This window comes from Colossoma macropomum, unplaced genomic scaffold (genome assembly GCF_904425465.1).
Source record: "Colossoma macropomum unplaced genomic scaffold, Colossoma_macropomum, whole genome shotgun sequence".
Taxonomy (NCBI): domain Eukaryota; kingdom Metazoa; phylum Chordata; class Actinopteri; order Characiformes; family Serrasalmidae; genus Colossoma; species Colossoma macropomum.
In genome coordinates this window covers 9,390,586-9,409,451 of record NW_023494785.1, presented here as the reverse complement: position 1 = coordinate 9,409,451, position 18,866 = coordinate 9,390,586, and the positions used below count along the sequence as shown (strand labels likewise).

The 18,866-nt window shown below is 40.6% G+C and overlaps 1 protein-coding gene across 2 annotated transcripts in view; it reads right to left on the bottom strand.

Annotated features, from left to right (window-relative positions):
- The window catches only part of ccny (cyclin Y), a 95,645-nt gene that overhangs the window by 31,538 nt on the left and 45,241 nt on the right, over nucleotides 1–18,866 (bottom strand). The window lies entirely within an intron of this gene.

Below are 18,866 nucleotides of genomic sequence, written 5' to 3'. Positions count from 1 at the left end.
ATGTATTCTGAAGAAATAATGCAAATGCAAAGGTCCAGTGATTCTGTTTCTGTCTGATCGTAGCTACAGAAGGCAGCTAGTGCTAGAGGAATAATGAAGAAATTAAAACAGACATTCATCAAAGAAAAAACTAACAGTCATATTAGACGGTAAACAAACAAAAGGTGCTTGCAGTTCATTAATGGAAATGTCTTGAGCCATCATGTTTGCCAGTGCAACAAGAAGCTGTTCCACATCAGGCTAGACTCTACCCACATTCCTCCAAAATGTTTTTATGGGTGTGACATAGAGAGCTTTATTCTTTTGTACAGAGCTGATGGAAACTCAGCATAATTAGCCATTATTTTGTGACATTTTAGTTACTCACAGCTGGAAGGGAACCTGTCTAATAATACACTCTAAGTCATCTGAAGAAGCTTCACAAAACCTCATCTTAAAATGACAAGAATAAAAGCACAAGGAATAAAGACGGTAATAATAATGCAAATTAAAACAATAAACTATACACCACACGCCACTGTGTGCTTTTGTACCTTAATATTTGTATAAATTAACTCAGTACCTACATCCAACACCAGTGAACGCTGTCTTCTTCACGCTGTATATGTAGCATGTACAACTGTGTATCTACACTACATGTCTAAAAGTTTGCAGACATCTGTTAATTTCCTTCTGAAATCTGGAGTATTAATAGGGAGTTTGCCCCGCTTTAGCTGCAGTAACAGCCTCAACTCTTTTGGGAAGGCTTTACACTAGATGCTGGAACAATGCTGTGAGGATCTGATTGCATTCAGGCAGCGTTAGTGAGGTCAGTTGCTGATGTTGGATGATCAGTTCTGGGTCACTCCAGCTCATCCCAAATATATCGGATAAAGCTTCATCACTCCAGATAACACAGTTACACTGCTCCACAGCCCAATGTCAGGGGGCTTTATGCCCCTCTAGCCGACACATGGCACTGGGCATTGTGACCTTAGGCTCATGTACAGCTGCTTCAGAGCATCCTATTCTATTGACAATGCTTTTGTATGGCGACCGTATAAGCTGTGTGGGCACAACTGAACACCTATGTCAGCATTGGGTGAAGGTTTATGAGCTGAATTAACTAATGTGAAGGTGTGTCTGGATACATTGGGCCTACTGCAGTGCGTCCAACAATAAATGCAAAACAGAGCTTCTTTTATACAGTGACTGAAAACACAGTTGCATAAAGCTCCAATTCCACATGCTGACCCATTTTACTATGACCAACACGTAGCTTCACTAGTCTGAAATATATTTTAACTAGTTTAAAGGAAACAAAGACAAAGTCTCTGAATGTATCAATGATAATAGATTATAACAGAGTTTATAACGGAAGCAGGCTACCATGAAATGATGCAAAAAAAGAAAGAAAAATAAAGTCTCTAATAAATCTTATGCATCTAATTTTTACATCTAAAACTGGTCTCTGAGACATCTGTGGTCAGGGCCGCATTGATTTGTTTGAGAGAAATGTAGGGAAACACTGGTCAACAGGGAGCCAAAGTATTGACTTCTTTGGCCATATGCAGAGTTATGAGGTGAGGAGAGCCATTAGGGAATTACAGTAGAGATGGAGAGCTGTGGTCAAAGGACTGACTACAGCTGAAGTGCAGTTACATAGTATGAACACTGGGTGGTGCATGTCTTCAGGAGAAAGTTACTGTTTCTAATGACATGAAGCAATACAATTTTAAATTTTAAATTAAAGGAAGTTTATAGTATAAACTATTGTTAAAGCATATGCTGAAACTTTTGGACCAAAGGTTTAAGTGCTGAGTGCTGACAACATGGGGAACACATCCATTCTCAGAACAAACCTGGATAGTCTTCACCACGTTACTGCACACCTACCGAAAACATGCTCATTTTCAAAAGTTAGGTGACCCCAAACATTTAACAGATCATCTCTATGAGGGTCACCAAAGGAAACCATGGAACAGCAGCAGTAAGTCACTGGTCAGTGAACAATTCATTTGTTTGCACTGATTGTGCAATCTGAGAATTCTTTACCCAGCCCATGAAAAGAAACACACACATTCACACAAGTGCACACACACAACCATGACGTCATCAGCCTGGGACAGGAAGGGAAAGATGAAGGCACACCCCAAAGAGAGGAGAACAGTGGAAAAAGAGGAAACACAGGTTTTTCCTTCAAAACACCTCTGCAAGTTTGCAGTTTGTTTATTAATTGATAAATGTTACTATACAAGGCTTGGGTGAAGTAAAAATCGATGAAAGCATCAGAAAGAATCGCGCTGAGAAAGAAACTATTGATATTTTATTTTTTATTTGTCATATTCATCTGCATATCATTTTTGATAGGAGCCTCTGCTAAGTAATACACGTATAATACATGTTTCTGCTTCATTGTTCTGTTTGGCCTCAGTAAAAAAAAAATAAAAAAAATAAAAAATAAAAAACAAATGAGATGAATAAAGTGTCAGTAATTTATATGGGCACTTCTGATTTGTTAACAGCCAAACGGGTCAATGGCTGATTTCTTTTGGACGACTTTTTGAACACATGAAATGCAGAATCTTATTCCCAGTACTTTCAATTAGCCAAAGTCACAAGAATAACACTGTTTGCTCATAAATGAAACAAACTGCTATTTTAAAAGAATGAAAAATCAGTTGCCTGTTTAAAATCATGAATCAAACAAAGCACTTTGTTGAAAGTACAGACAACTAGCTATTTAGTAGGGCTAAACGATTTAGAGAAAATGTAATTGCGAGGCCACCTAGAGGCCTATAAAGAAGGCCTACGGGCTTATTAGACCAAAATTTAGCTTCCTGGCCATCAGACTAAACACAAGTGCACATCATTCTAAACACACCATCTCCACTGTGAAGCATGGTGGTGGTGGTGTCTCTGCAGCAGGCCCTAGAAGGCCTGTGAGGGTAGAGGGTAGAATGAATACAGCAAAATACAGGGGAAATCCTGGAGGAAAACCCCAAGAAGTCTGTAGGAAACCTGAGCCGTGGGAGAAGATTTGTTTTCCAGCACGACAGTCACCCCAAGCTTACAGCCAAAGCTACAAAAATGGCCTAAAAACAATATTAATGTCCTGTTTACTCACAATCCCCATACAAGCTGACAGAGCTACAGGGAGTTCACGAACATTAAGATTATTATTAGGTTGTGATTTTGTAAATAAAAATGATTCATCTTAAAGTCCTACTACTTAGCACGAAGAGTCATGCATAATGAAGCTATGACATTTTGCTATAGGTGCAGCAGCTGCATTTATTATAGCGCAAGTGCACTGAACTGGCTCACATTACTTACATCATAAAACTGCAACACATATTGGCCAAAATAAAAATAAACTGTCCATCTGCCACGTGTGGTTGGTGTAGCAATTTGCTGATTCTGATGTTGTTTTCAATTGTGCAGCCCTATTAAACTTTATTAGAAGAAAAACAGAGGAAGTTCCCTTTTAGAGAGTAATTTTCACTCAGAAAGTAAACAAATCACAACATACAACGTTTCATATCGCAGTTCTCAGAATATATTAGCATATCTTTAAAAATGACAATACAATCATTGGTATTGTGGCTGCTATAATCAATCATTGATAGTCAAGTTATCTATTCCACCTTTACTCCACACACCCCTCTTACTCAGCTCAGAGTGTGTGTGTGTGTGTGTGTGTGTGTGTGTGTGTGTGTGTGTTTGCGTGCACAGCAGTGGGGTTAATGCGCTTTGTTAATGAAATGACAGGCATGATGAGGCGTGGGAGACACTAAAGCAGAATGGCTGAGAGCAGGAGAGGGAGGCCAGGCCATTGTGCTGAAGGCCTTTTGAAGCAGCATCTTTTTGTGTGGGAGAGCCACTCGAGGCTCAAAGGAGCGCGGGATCACTCCACTGAGGAGAACTTCGGAGAGGAGAGGAGGAGAGAGTGAGAGAGAAAGTGATAAATAAAAGATGGAGCTTGGATCCGTGTAGGAGGAAAGTGACAGACTTAGGAAAGGGCAGAGAGAGAGAGAGAGAGAGAGAGAGAGAGAGAGAGAGAGAGAGAGAGAGAGAGAGAGAGAGAGAGAGAGAGAGAGAGAGAGAGAAAGACCTCAGGTTAATATTTCTAGCAGGTACAGAGAGCTGCTTATTTAAAAAAAAAAAATTGAAAGGAAAACATTGTAACGTACATTTACTAGGACCTTCAAACACTTAAAATAATAAACCACAATTAACCACGTTATTTTTGGAAGTGAACCGTGATTAATCATCATTTGTCTTAGTTGCTCAAATCTGAGCAAGACTGCTACAAGAGAGCTACAGTCACGGATAGCAACATACAGCGCGACAGCAGCCTGGAACTACTACAGATCGTAAAAGAGTTCAACTAGGAACTCGAGTGAACACTGTTAAAAAACATGGTGGTGTTAATCAATCATTGCGTCAATGCGTTATTAACCCTTGTGTGGTGTTGCGGTCTGTGTGGTGTTCAGGTCTGTGGGACCCATTTTCAGTGTTTACCAAAAGAAAAAATGATGCGATTTATTATTTTTTCAACCTCAGATTTTTCGGCTTTTGCTTATTTTTTGTGAACAACATATAAAATAACACATTTTCAGTGTCTTCACACTGTTCACCCCACACACATTTATATTACACGCATGTTGTTGGGGTGAACCAGCAGGGAATAAAAGTGTGGAGGTGCTGTGTCCTTCATTCTGTTCTCCTCCTACATGGCCTGCTGTTAGTGTGTGTGTGTCTGTGTGTGTGTTTGTGTGAGGGTGGACAACATGGACAGGCTGCTAACTGGCTATAGCTGCTAAAGGAGAACGCTACACTGGACACTTGTGATATTTTAAATATCTGGTATTTTTACATTTTTATGGCTGTATTGGTTAACAATGATGTGGTGGGTCCACCAGACCACTGAATAACAAACACATGACCACACAAGGGTTACATGTGAATATTTACACCTCTAATGTGGGCCTTCAATTCTTCAGTGACCCAAATTTTAATAACTTACAAATTAGTTTAACTAGTTACTGAATGATCAATAGGTCTTGAGATCAATAACTGACTTTAAAGCACGTTTTAAAATGGTGGGAAAAAAATACATTTTTAAAAATAGAGATTTTCTTGACAGTGATGTTATAAAGGCCCAGATATCTGAAGACAGTGAGTGTCGTTTAAAGGATTGTGTCCACAGCCACACCCATCGCATTCAGCTTTAACTTCCTCACACAGAGGAACCAGCAGGAAGAGGACATTGAAACTGTTTTCAGCTTCCAAACACAAACAGTTCCTCTAAACGAAGAGTGTAACACGCTCGTGTTCTCCTTCTCTCTGTGTTTATATTCAGAGCAGGCTGCCTCTGTGCTAATGCAGAGCCGAGCTGTGGATTAAAGTGCTGCAGATGTTTAAGTGTGTTTATCCACTGCTTCAACGAGGGACTTAATAAAGGGTTCCTTAAAAGCCAGACGCTGTCGCCATAAACCACATTTATCAAATCACGTCTAACAGCGAACTGCATGCAAATGAAGCACCTTCGCTCTTTGAACTTAAATGACCTGAAAGGGTAAAAGGCGTGAAAGTGTGAAAGTGGAAAGTCTATCTGACTGAACTGTGGCTCTCACAATTACTCAAATTGCTTGAATAATCATTTAAAATGGATCTTCATGGTGAACTGGCAATGACTAGTCGCCAGTTAGCATGATGATAATGTAGAAGGAAATATGATATTGTTATAAATTACATCTCAAGAAGCTTTCTGAGTTAATCATTTAGTATATCATTCTTTAAGTACTGAGTCAGTATGTTTTATTACAAAGACAGCATAAATATGCCGGCTTGATTATGAAATGGTAAATATACACCACTGCACTAATAGTTTTAATAGTATATTTTTTTTAAATGTCATTGTTGTGATAATATGCATTTCTGAGCATGTCATGGATATATATATATACATACATTCACACACATTATTTGATAAATAAGTGTTTATGTTTTTCATTTTCTTGTTTTCTGATAAAAGCATTTAAGAATTTTCTGTGCATGTTGCTGCTGTCCATTTTTGCTTGGCATTAACTGATTACTCTAATCAGTGTATTACTTCATTACTAATTCAACCGATAATCACAGCCCTGGACTGAACATTTCCTGGTTCAGGCCAAAGTCTGTTTAATCACTTAGGTCCAATCAGCGTTCCTGACCTGAATCTCTGCTCGCCCAGCTGTGTCCTGACGTGGGCACGGTTCATTGGGCCTCAGGCCTTTAGCTGCCCTGGGTACAGAGCTGGCCTGGCTTAGTGCCTGGCACACTGTCCTGGCACCGGTGACCACCGCCGTCATCACTGCACACACACACACACATAGACCACTTTCTCTCTCACTCGCTTGCTCGCTCACTGTTCTACTCAGAGACAAAAGGAGAAAGGGAGAGAGAGATAGCAAAAAGAGAGTGAGAGAGCAAAGAGAGAGCAAGAGAGCAACAAGAGGGAGAAAGAGAAAGCAAGAAAGTGAGCAAAGAGAGCGAAAAGAGCAAAAAGAGAAAAAGCAAGAGAGAGCAGAGAAACAGAGAGACAGCATAAAGACAGAGAGAAAATCAAAAGGGAGAGAGAGATAAAGAGCAAAGAGAGAGAGACTGAAAGAGAAAAAGAGGGAGAGTCCAAAGACAGACAGAAACAAGAGAGAGAGAGAGAGAGAGAGAGAGAGAGAGAGAGAGAGAGAGAGAGAGAGAGAGACAGAGAGAGAGAGCGACAGACAGACAGACAGAGAAGGGGAGAAGAAGAGAGATAGAGAGGAAAAGAGGAGGGAGAGAGAGAGAGAGGGAGAGAGAGAGAGCAAAAAGAGAAAAAGCAAGAAAGAGTATAGAAAGAGAAACAGTATAGAGAGAGAAACATTGAAAGGGAGAGAGAGAGACAGGGCAAAGAGAGGGAGACACAGGGCAAAGAGAGAGATTGAAAAAGAAAAGGCGGGGGAGAGGCTGCAAAGAAAGAGAGACAGAAATAACAGAGAAAGTGAGAGAAAGAGAGAGAAAGTGAGAGAGAGAGAATAAGGGAAAGAGAGAGGCAGGCAGACAGACAAACAAGTGTGTGAGTGGTGTAATTGCTGGTGTGAGTGATGTGATGTTCAGTGCTCTGCTGAACCACAGACAGTGACCGTATCTGCTCTGAGGCTCTGGCTGTGTTTCACTCCCTCAGCATCTTCACTCAGTGACCCTGAGCCCTGTGTTTAGCTGAGGTCAGAGTGTGGGTGAGCTCCTGGGCGTGTGGGCCATTCTGCCTGTGTCACAGCACTGACCAGTGGAGCGGAGTGGCTCTGGGCAGAAAATCACACGTTTGAGCTCCACTTCTTCCTGCAGCTCCTGCACTTCCTGTGCTGGATCTCTCACCTCATCTTTACACAAGCACTCCTGACTGCTGGTCACTGAGCTACAGGCTAATAAGTACATCTGTGCTGCTAACTGTATACCATAGTGGTACAAAGAGGTACAGGTACTATCTAGCTTTACCTTTTATCTCATCTTCATCTGAAAAGTCATTTCTGTCGCTGTGAGTATCCCAGGCTCTCGATGCAAGTGATAATTTGAAGACAGTTAACAAAACTATAAGGATACAATTGAACTTTCTAGCTATCTGGCTTCCTTCTTCATTAGTCAAACTGCATTTGCCTGCGATTTTTACATTAGCCAAAAACTTTGCAGGAGTCTGTTTTGTACATGCTACTAGCAGGATGCCACACACAGCACTACTAGCCATGCATGTTCAGTATAAAAAGATACATCAACACAAGAGTACTGCGAGCATGACCTTATATTTGCTAAGTCCAAAAGTGTCCAGCCAATCTAATTAGTGAAGGTGCACCTATTGCAATCACTGTACACACAGAGCTTGCATAATTTCCATATATGGCCCAAGTTCACCGTATACAATGCCATTGCCTAGAGGGGTATGAAGCCACCCAGCACTGGGCTGTGGAGCAGTGCAACTGCGTTCTCTGGAGTAATGGATCTCCATCTAATACCATTGGCATGAGCTGGAGCGACATTCGTGATTTAGAACTAATTATCCAACATCAGTACCTCACCTCACTAATGCTCTTGCGCTTAAACGCAATCAAATCCTCCCAGCAATGTTCTAGTATGTAGTGTAAAGCCTTCTCAGAACAGTAGAGGCTGTTACTGCAGCAAAGGGCGACAAACTCCCTATTAATACCCTTCATTTCAGAGGAATCACTGGATGAGCAGGTGTCTACAAACTTTTGGACGTACAGTGTGTAATGTGGAGAATTAGCAGAGAGATTTGCTAGATGTATAGGCCTTTATGTTTCACTGTAGAAGTGGCTCTCCTGTTGAGTTTTCTTGGGAAAGGCTCACTGCTCTACAGACTACTGTATCACTGCTGTAACAGGAAAGTAGGCATGTTTTTAACAGACATATAAATGGTAAATTTTTTTTAATATTGTCTGGAGTGTTCCTTCAACTAATTGGGTAGTTTCTGCTGGTTTCAGTCATGTCGGCTGGGCCAGTCCGCAGCAGAAATCCCAGGTGAATTGGAAGAAGAGAAACAGAGGTACATGACAGAAGCGAGGCTCAAAAGGTTAAGAAGGGCTTTCTGGGCACGACTCTCCTCCAGCAGAGTGTGAAAGAACCCAGCATGGCATGCTGTGTCTGAGGGGTGAGAACTGTTACATGGATTAAGTCATTTCCTGCTACCACGCTTACCTGCCAGTGCCCTACTTCTTACTGCATTAACCATTCCTCCCTGCAAGAAAGGATTCGCTCTGGATTAAGCGAACTGTGCGGGGAACGTATAGTAACTAATCTCTGCAGATAATAGTTCTGCATTTGCAGAAGGACTAATGCTCATCTAAAACTTTAGGCTCAACTCATTTACATGCCTTTGAGTGTAGAAAAAAGGGAAACAGCAGAAAAGAATGGTTAGAGAACACCTTTAGTATGAGTAGCATAGGATTATAGCCTAGAAGATAGACTGACTGAACTCCTATAAGTTTTAGAATTAGCACAGCTGGAGACTAAGAGGAATATCTACTAATGTTCACAGCATTGCAAACCCTATTTTGGCATTAAAAAGTGACCGTAGCGATTTACTATAAAGGCCTTTAATAAGATCAAAGGGGCAGTTGCTGGTCTTTTGAGCTTTAGCCTTGTTGCATTTATAGAAGTGTGAAATAGTGACGGGAGATTATTGTGAACCACTCGCTCCAATTTACCAAGGCTGATATCAAATACTAACTTCAAGATCCTGTACGTTTGTAAATCTACTCATACAAAATCCAATTGTGATTACACTGCTGCATCCAGGACAGTTTTCTTCGTAGACTGGACAACGTGTAAAAAAAACATGTAGTATGTAGAAATTCACACAGTGAGGAAGTCCTTCTTTAGCGCTACATTGTAATAGGGCTTGCAAAATGCTGGAACGTGAGACTGAGCGCTTGATACTGCCATGTGATGCAGTTAAAGATAGAGCTTTGTGAAATGCTGTCATTTCTCAGAACTATTAGAGAACACAGCACATCCAGAGATTGGTTTGCTTGTTCAGAGAACACAATGAAAGTTGCTGTCATTTGGTAGAGTGCTCCTCTCATGATAACTGCAGCAAGCATGCTTCATTTTAATATGCCATACTCAGAACATGAATTCATTATATCGCTGCATTTTGTAATTGCATATAGAGATGAACACACAAGATTGACTGATATGGAGACTATACACAGTTACCCTTTTATCAGGTACACCTACAGCATATCTACTCTCACTGGCCTTAGACTTAATGACAGTCTTAAAATATACTTCCACTAAGTGCAATGACCCATTATTTGGACATACCAAGTCACAATATCAAGCACACAAATCATTATTTTGAGATGAAAAGTCAAACTTTAAACATAGTTATTTAAAATGTGGATACCGCTGAAAAATAATAATAATAACAATAATTAAAACCTGGCACAAGTGGGCTTCGATAGATGAAGGACAGGAGCAAAACAGGGGATTATGTTTCTCATATGCTAGTTATCAAGTTTACAGTGTTTAAAACACCCAGCAACGCTTCTGTGTTTCATACATTGGCATCACTGATGTGCTAAGAATAATACCACCTAAATAACATCTGGTCAGCAGTGGCGGTTCCTTTCCATTGGACAGGGAGAACAGGGGGCTGATAAACTGCGCAGTAACAGATGTGTTAGTCAAAAATGGTAAACCTACAAAGTAGGAATGCACCAACAATTTGTCCACCAACACAATTCGGCTGAAAAAGGTCAAAAGAGCCACTTTTGTTTTTTAGCTGAAAGAGAAAAAAAAGTGTTGGGTGGAAAAAAAAGATTAAATATGTCTACAACGAAGTGTCAGAACCTAACATTGAACAAATCATTTGAATGATGAAAACAAGAAACAGCGTTTAAAACCACTCTTTGTTTTCCTGTGCTGTCCTGCGGCAAACAGTTTGAGTGGCAGCAGATCAACAGTGAAAAAAGTCAGGCTTGTAGAGCCATTTCACATTTTTTTAGGGACATTATATCAGAGATTTTTCATCTCTATCAAGTGAGAATACAAGGCTCAAAAACTTCTCCAATAGAGATTTGATATCACCTGAAAACACAACATCCTGCTCGATACGCAAAATACAGCAAAGCAACCAAAGCAGAAAGGAAAGTCAACTTAGCATATTGTAATATTAAAAAAAAAAAGGAAAATAAAATAAAAAAAGGACTGCCAGGGATGCTCGCTTGCACAAAATGCTCACATTTCCTTCTTCATTTATTTATTTTTTAAATGAGACCAGTTTCAATTTAGGTGCACCTTTGCAAGAACAGACTTTTACCCTGAAGAGTCTGGCACTTGCACGTAAATATAAACGTGAAATGCTTTTTTTCCCCAATGGTGACGCTGGTGTCGAATGCTACTATATTTACAAACCAGTGAATGTAAATCTCATGAGTTAAAAAGTTTGTGCAGTGGCAGCTTATAAACAGGCAACATCAAGCAAAGTTTATTTATTTATATAGCGCTTTTTACAACAGGTGTGTCACAAAGCAGCTTAACAGAAAAATCCAGGTCCGAGCCCCCATGAGCACCAGTGGCAAGGAAAAACTCTCTAAGAGCAAGAGGAAGAAACCTTGAGAGGAACCAAGACTCAGAAGAGGAACCCATCCCTCTGGTCATCTGGTCATCGGGAGGGTCAGTGCATGAGGGTGAGGTTTGCAACATCAGGTTCCTATATGTATTTGCAGTGCACTGAACTGTGTTATTTGCCAATACAGTGCCATCAAACTGAAGTGAAGTATGCTGATGTTGTGTGCTTTATTTAAACAGTTTACCAAAACAGATGCTGAGCCACGGCTCACTGTTAGAACACAAAAATCACCTGAATGCAGAGTTTAATTAATTAGATTGCACTGAGAAGTTACAAATAGAGAAAATGCATTCCGCGCAGTTCAGAGTCGTGCTGTAAAGCTGGCCGTTTTCACTACTACAGATTTCATCTACATGGAAAGTGTATGCACAAGGTTGGTGTTTCTAATAAACTGGCAACCGCTGTTCAGTGCAGTGCTTCACAGAAACGTCTGTATGATGCAAACCTCAGTGTGAGAACAGTGGAGGGAGTGTGTGCGTGCGTGTGTGTGTGTGTGTGTGTGTGTGTGTCTGTGTGTGTGTGTCTCTCCTACAACACACCCAGACAAAGGCTCAACACAGCTAATCCACACAGACCGCTGCTAGCCATGAGCAACTCCAGATTGAGTCATCACCCCAGACACACACACCTCGCAGCAAGGAGCTCAGCAGCTCACTCGTGGGACCAGAGCTCAGAAGAAGCATGCATCAAAAAAATGTGCGTGCAGCTTTGAGGGCCAGAACCAGAGACGCTCCATCAAAGCCGAGGTAAAGGAGCCAGGCATGACAAGTCATCACTCTGGCTTTTTAGTGGAGAAGGTGAAAAGGAGAAGCTGCTGTCTTTATTCGCTGCAGGAGGGAGAGAGAGAGGACTTACAGTGAAGCCTTCCACTGAATTCCACCAACACTGGCTCACCTTTTACCTCGTGAGCAACAGGGGAAAACTTCTGAACAGTAACGCTGTGTAAGGCTCAGTGCACACTGGGGCTGGCCCTACTAAGTTAATACTAGCATATTCATTCATCTGAGCTGGTTTTCTATTTAGTATTCAAAGGCTTCGTCCTTCATTCAAGTCATAAAAACTGTTAATACAACAAATCTAATCAGCAAAGGCCTTTAAAGAGGACTTTGCATTTTAGTTTTTCATTTATGTCCATTTACGATGTTTGGGTAGATTTATGCACCAAAAACAATACATTTTTACCTGACAGTTTTCCAACCACTCTTTATCGGAATTAAACAGGGTATTTTATTTTTGTGCCATTAAAACGGATATATTGGCGCTGTCAGAAGAAAACTTCATATCTTAAAAAATGGTAACTTTACAGAACAACGAAAAAGAGCGCAGCTGGAGTTTACAAATTATGCAGAAAACCAAAAAACCAAAAAGGTTTTCTGTGCGGTGATATGTATATGACCCCTGTTCTGACTGGCTGACCTGTTTTGGCCCTCATTCAGCTTTACTGTGAATGGGTGGAGCTAAATTGTTGGAGACCAATTAGGCACGTATGTAAATGTGTTAGTATTCATGACATCACAAAAACTATGAATTGTAAAAAGGCTGTTTTTGTTGCTTTATTTACATACAGCATACGGACCATGTGAACTGGGGAGTTAAGGGCATGTTTTGAAACTTTAGTGATGTTTATATATTACATCAAAGTGGAACAACTGGGAGCTCTCAGACGAGCCGGAGACTCTGGACATCCTCATCCGCTGCCGAGCCACCTTAAAATACGCCATCGAAACCGGTAGGTCGACTGAGAGGAGGTCGTTTATTGTTTAACATGATAATTCAGGTTTTAAAGACCTCATTTAGAGAGCTGTCGTGTGTTAGTTTGGACGAGACTGCTCAGTACATGAGCAGGAGTTGGCTTCCTATTCGCGTTCCTATTTTCCCGTACATTTAACTGCTGCACGATTTAGGGTGGAACGGGAAAATTCGAACAAGAATTCTCCAGCTTAATAATAAATACCTTAGCTAATAATTCAACGAGGGGAGCTTTTTCTTTTCATTTAACCCCCCGTGTCGTTATTCAGCTTATTAAGATAAAAGTTAGAGCCATTCTGTATGTTAGGGTGTTAGTAGTACTTTATAATTCTGTGGTAAATTATGCTACGTCCCTAAGATAAGATCAAAGCGCACAGTGATCCAACAAACACCACCACTCTAATGACCAGAGTACAGCAATACAACAAACACCACCACTGTGATGACCAGAGAACACCAATCCAAAACAAACCACCGCTCTGACAGCCAGAGCACAACGATCCAACAAGCCTTTCTAATAGATCACAGTGGTCCAACAAACAACCCCATTCATTCCTTCAGTTTTACTGGTTATGCAAAAAAAAAGGCAAGATCTGAATAACTTTCTATTTAATATAGCTTATTGCAAAGTGACAGTGAAAACATGCTCATTCATATGTTTAATTTGTTCTTGAGGTTTACAGCCTGACTGAACCTTTACTGCCTGAATGCATTCTGATGATATTTCATATTCAGCATACCATTAGATCAGAAACGCATATGTTCATTAACGGTAGATCAGATTAGACTTAGCCTGGTTAGCCCTAACTCAAATTACAGAGAGTGAAATTGCAGAGGAAACTGAAATGAAAGAGAACTCCTGCTTGTCTGGTTATTTATCAGTTTATTCATCATTTGAATGGTGCAGTACTCTGTGTATAATTGCTACGGGGGTGTTATTAGTCTCTGCCTGTGCCACCTGTGCCATGTAAGATGCTGGGGGTGAGAGATGGTAGGAAGTTACAAATGGAGCTCTCAAACCAACAACAGGCCCGTTTCCCTCTGCGTCTGCTTAGCTGGAACCAAACCCACCCGAAACAGTATTTAATGGAGCTAATAAAGTAACATCAGCCTTGCACGACGACAAGCCCACATATTCTTCTTATTTCAACCCGTTCACCTCTCTCTTAACTAATAAAGCGAGGGACACAAAGATGCATCCTTACAGTGGCCATTCAACTGCACTGATTATGGATGCTACAACACTGAAGGCGTTTACAAGGCTACACAAAACATACATGACACCTAATAAGCCTTACATGATAACTGACCTAAGCCTACATACATACATATATCATCTAAACCTTCTGGGTCACGGTGGGGTGCTGGAGCCTATTCCAGCTGTCACTGGGCGGAAGGCAGGATACACCCTGGACAGGTCGCCAGTCCATCGCAGGGCAGACAGACAGACAGACAGATACAATCACACACTCACTCACACCTAGGGACAATTTAGCAATGTCCAATTAGCTTAACTGCATGTTGGACCGGGGGGGGGGCGGGGAGTACCCGGTGGAAACCCACACAGACACGGGGAGAACATGCAAACTCCACACAGAAATGACCCTGGTCGCCCGGCCGGGAATCGAACCCAGGCCATTCTCGCTGTGAGGCAACAGCGCTACCTACTGCGCCACCGCGCCGCCCCTAAGCCTACATAGATATTTACAAATACTAATTCCAACAAGCATTAGCTGTCATAACATACCACTGAGGTTAAATTACACTGAAACTGACAAAGCAGCCTTTATGTTAACTGATGTTTGTAGGAATAAGCTTTTGTAGTTTTACAGATTTTCTTTTTATTGTTATTATTATTATTATTATTATTATTGTTATTGCTACCAGTTGGCCTACACATTGTGTTAAAATTTCATGATTAGTTGACCAACAGGAATGGTCTTAAAGTTACTTGGAATAAAATCTTTTGAGACTGATGTCCTTTAAAAGTTAATAATATTTTTTTAACTTTATATTTAAAACTATATTATTTAAATACAAACATTTTAATATTTTAACCAGCCTAAATAATACAATGTTATACTCAGCCACCAATGTAAATGATTCCCACTCCTAGAGTATTTAATGTATTTTTAAAAGTAATTCTGAATTACACAAATAATATCATTATATTATTATAATGGAATTGTAGTGAAATCTTAAATTTCATGATGCGCTAATTTATTTCCAAAACACAAGGGGGGGGCTTCATCACCATCGTCATCATGATCAGTAACAGCAGCAGTGGTACAGGTTACAGTAGCTATAGTAAGTCTTCAGCTAAATGACAAATGCTACTCTCTGACACTGTTCACAGTGTTTGTAAGAGAATCGCTGAGTGACTACATTTTGGCCATTATGCTCCATCAGCGCTGCGCTCCATGGGGGTGAGAGATGTCAGAGCTGTTCCAGACTGAGCATTCAAACCAACAACAGGCCTGCCTCCCTCAGCTGCTGCTCAGCAGGAACAAAACCCTTTGAAACGTTCTCTAATGGAGCTAAAAAAGCTCCTACAGCCTGCGCAATGATACATACTCATGCTCTCTCTTCATTTCCACTCCTCTGTGTCTCTAAACAGAAATAAAACCAGGCCTGGGAAGAATGACGGACATCATCATCATCATCATCATCATCATAGCAGCAGCAGTACTGTTTATTACAATGGGGTTCAGTACAAAACATCATTTATAGTGTTTATAAAAGACTCGCTGAGTCACTACATTTGGCCATCAGGCTCTATCAACAGCTCCCAACACTGTTTAAACCCTCATTGCTCCTAAATGGTGTTTGGATTTGCTATAAAGAATAACTGAGCAATATATCATGGTCTCTCTCTCTCTCGCTGTATCTCTCTTACTCTCTCACTCCCACGCACACATTCAGTGCAGTAGGTGAAACGAAATGATCATATTCATGGCTTGTTATGGTTCTTTATCTTTTCCAAGTTATCAAACCTGTTTCTGTCCATAGGTAAAGTTTTTAACCAGTAAAAACTCTAAAACTCTTCAAGTCTGACATTTACAATTTTGAGGATATAAAATACATATAATGCATGTCTTTTTTTAGGAATATGGAATTAGTTATTTGCAGAACTTTAATCACCCCCGACAAATTACGTGTTCTGTTAATTTTCCACAGGAAACAAAGGTAAATGTGACATTTTCTGCAAATTTTAGTGCATAAAATTTGCAAAGTTCAACATATTGGAAAAAATAAAACTTTTTAAATAAATACGTTTTCTGCCATAACTTTTGCGCAGGCCACATTTTATGTTTTATGTTTTCCCCAATATGTTATATTTAGCAAATGAACAGTAATTGTGCACTAAAATGTGCAAAAGTGTGTTCTCTGTAGAGGACGTGTAAACTTATTTTCACTTAGAAAAGCAAGAAAACACATGCGGGCCAAAACTTTTGCACATGACCGTTTATACGGGAGGAAATAACGTCTTGGAAATAACTGAAATGTTAAGCTGCACAAAGCGTGCTCTCATTGAATGTTGGTAAAAAATGACTGCATGCAAAGGCATGTTCATTAAGCATGTATAGTTCATTTTGCTTGACAGCATCAATATGAGTATTGTATGTACTGACAATGTAAGTATTTTCTGGCAACATTTATCAACAGCTTATGAATTGTACCCATTTTCCAGCAAACTGAATCATTCCTGGATGCCTTGCCCAGCACCACAATCTCCTAGCGGAAACTTGCACTCATACAGAGTTGAAGGTGGTCTCCCAGCAGGGCTTGATCAACACTGCGGCATTACAGAGCGATCTGCAGCCAGAAGCTAATCACTGTTCACTCACTGTACCAGCCGAACAATGCTGCACTGTTCCACTGGCATCAAGACACGTTTACTCACAGGCTGCTGTGGACTAAACTGTTTCTTACTGGAGTTACAGCAAAATCAGTGGGTACAAATTAATCTCATAACAATATTACATAAACCAAAAGTTCAGCCAAAAATCTACTTCTCAGGATTTTCTCGTTACACAAAATATAGATGATCAGCCAAGACATGTTTGGTGTCTTCTTTAGCACTGGAGCTACAAGGCCAATGTAGCTAACAAGTCATAGAAGCTTACTGTCATACGGCATCATGCAAACTGCACGGCTAAAGGCTGCAGCACATCAGCCAAACGCTCTGCATCAAATACCACCTTTCTTCAACAGGCTCTCTGCAGCCTTAACCCTTGGGAGCTAATAGCAGGCTTTACAGTGGTTATGGCTGTGTTTGTGCTGTATTTCTGGGTTGTGGGATGTTAGAGCTGGTTTCTGTCACTCTGGCTAGTGATGGCAGGTTCCTCTGAGTGTTCTGGTCTGTGAATCATGTCGCTATTTTTAACCCTTTGTTGGATTATGAAGGCCAAAAAGCAGAGCAATAATATCAGATTTTGGGTGATTTTCCAGGCTGAATTACTCACTGATGTTGACATCACAGCTCGATGACAGGCTAGTTAGGGCCGGGTCTGATGAACGTCCTTATATGTGTATCATGTCTGTAGCTTAAACCGCTCTAAAGTTGTGAAGGCTAGAAGTTTCCTACATTTTTGCCCATAAATGCATTCTAAGGGTTAAGCATATATGTAGTATTTATCGTTGTTCTGATTAATTAGGCCACATTATGTCACAATATGCTTTCTGGGTATACAGTGGATTTCATCAGCACACTGACCAACTACATGTTTCATTACAAAGAGAACATAATAAGGCCCGTTTAACTGGTTTCAGTGCAGTGCAACATGTTTAACACATTTATAGCTTTTGATGATATTTTTTAAATGTGTTCTGAAATCACTGCTGGTTAACTGAACTGTTGATGTAACCACCTATTATAATAGCTAATGGACTTGAAGATCTCTATTCTAGATTCTCCCAATAACCAAATATAGACATGGCCCACCAACCCAACATTTCTGTTTGTGTTGGCCTGGTCGATGTTAATCTCACAAGCCAGACTTCTGCCTATTGTCAGAGAGTCCACTGCACTTTGTTGCTTAATGTGATCAAGGGCCGCCTACTTTGACAGGAAAGGCCATCTGACTGACACAAAGTGACCAACTACAGGCCTCTGTTTTAGTCTGAAGTGTAGAGACAGACACTGTGTCAAAACAGAGCAACCATTGACAGCTACTAAATCCATGTGGGGTAGGTGGAAAACTGTAAATCTGACTTTTGGCTGAATCACTGCTCCAATCATAATAACAACCATACAGGCACTCTGCACTGCAGAGTATAAATCCAGGACACAGCAGTGAACTGTGCATAAAGCATACGCCACGGCAAGAAACCCCTGCCGAACAGTCTGAACTGTAGAAGGTCTACTCCGTCTTCGTTATTCCACCACAGGTTATGTTCAGAGCACAGACTGATCTGAGTGAGGGTGGATCGTTAGCAAGGGCTAATGAACCATCTGTGGCCTGACACTGCCACACACACTTCCACATGTTACTCACACTTCCTGAGAGCGATGACAGATCGGAGAGCGCAGGGACGAGGTCATATCCTGTTTCTGGATGCACGCTCAGGCTGCACGCCGTGGTGTTGATGCACATTAACTATTCAAATGATGCCCACTAATGCTAACACACAGGATCCAGCAGCTAATCACTGCTGTCGGAACAAAACCTTGTATCAATTTTGTTTTTCAGTTTTTTTTGCATAATTTGAAAATGCCTGTTACATTGTGTATAAATTTAATGATAAATGGACCAAAATGACTTTGTAAAAAGTCTGGTTCCATTGACTTACATTCAAAGTAAAGTAGGCTTTTTCTTTCTCCTGTAAAGTTGTTATTTTGGAGATAAGATGTTTTGTTCCAACAACAGTTACACATGGGGTGGTAAAAAATGGTCCACCAATCAAATAATACCTGCACAGTGGTGGTGCTGACCACTGATAAATTGGGATAACAAATTATGCCTTAGCT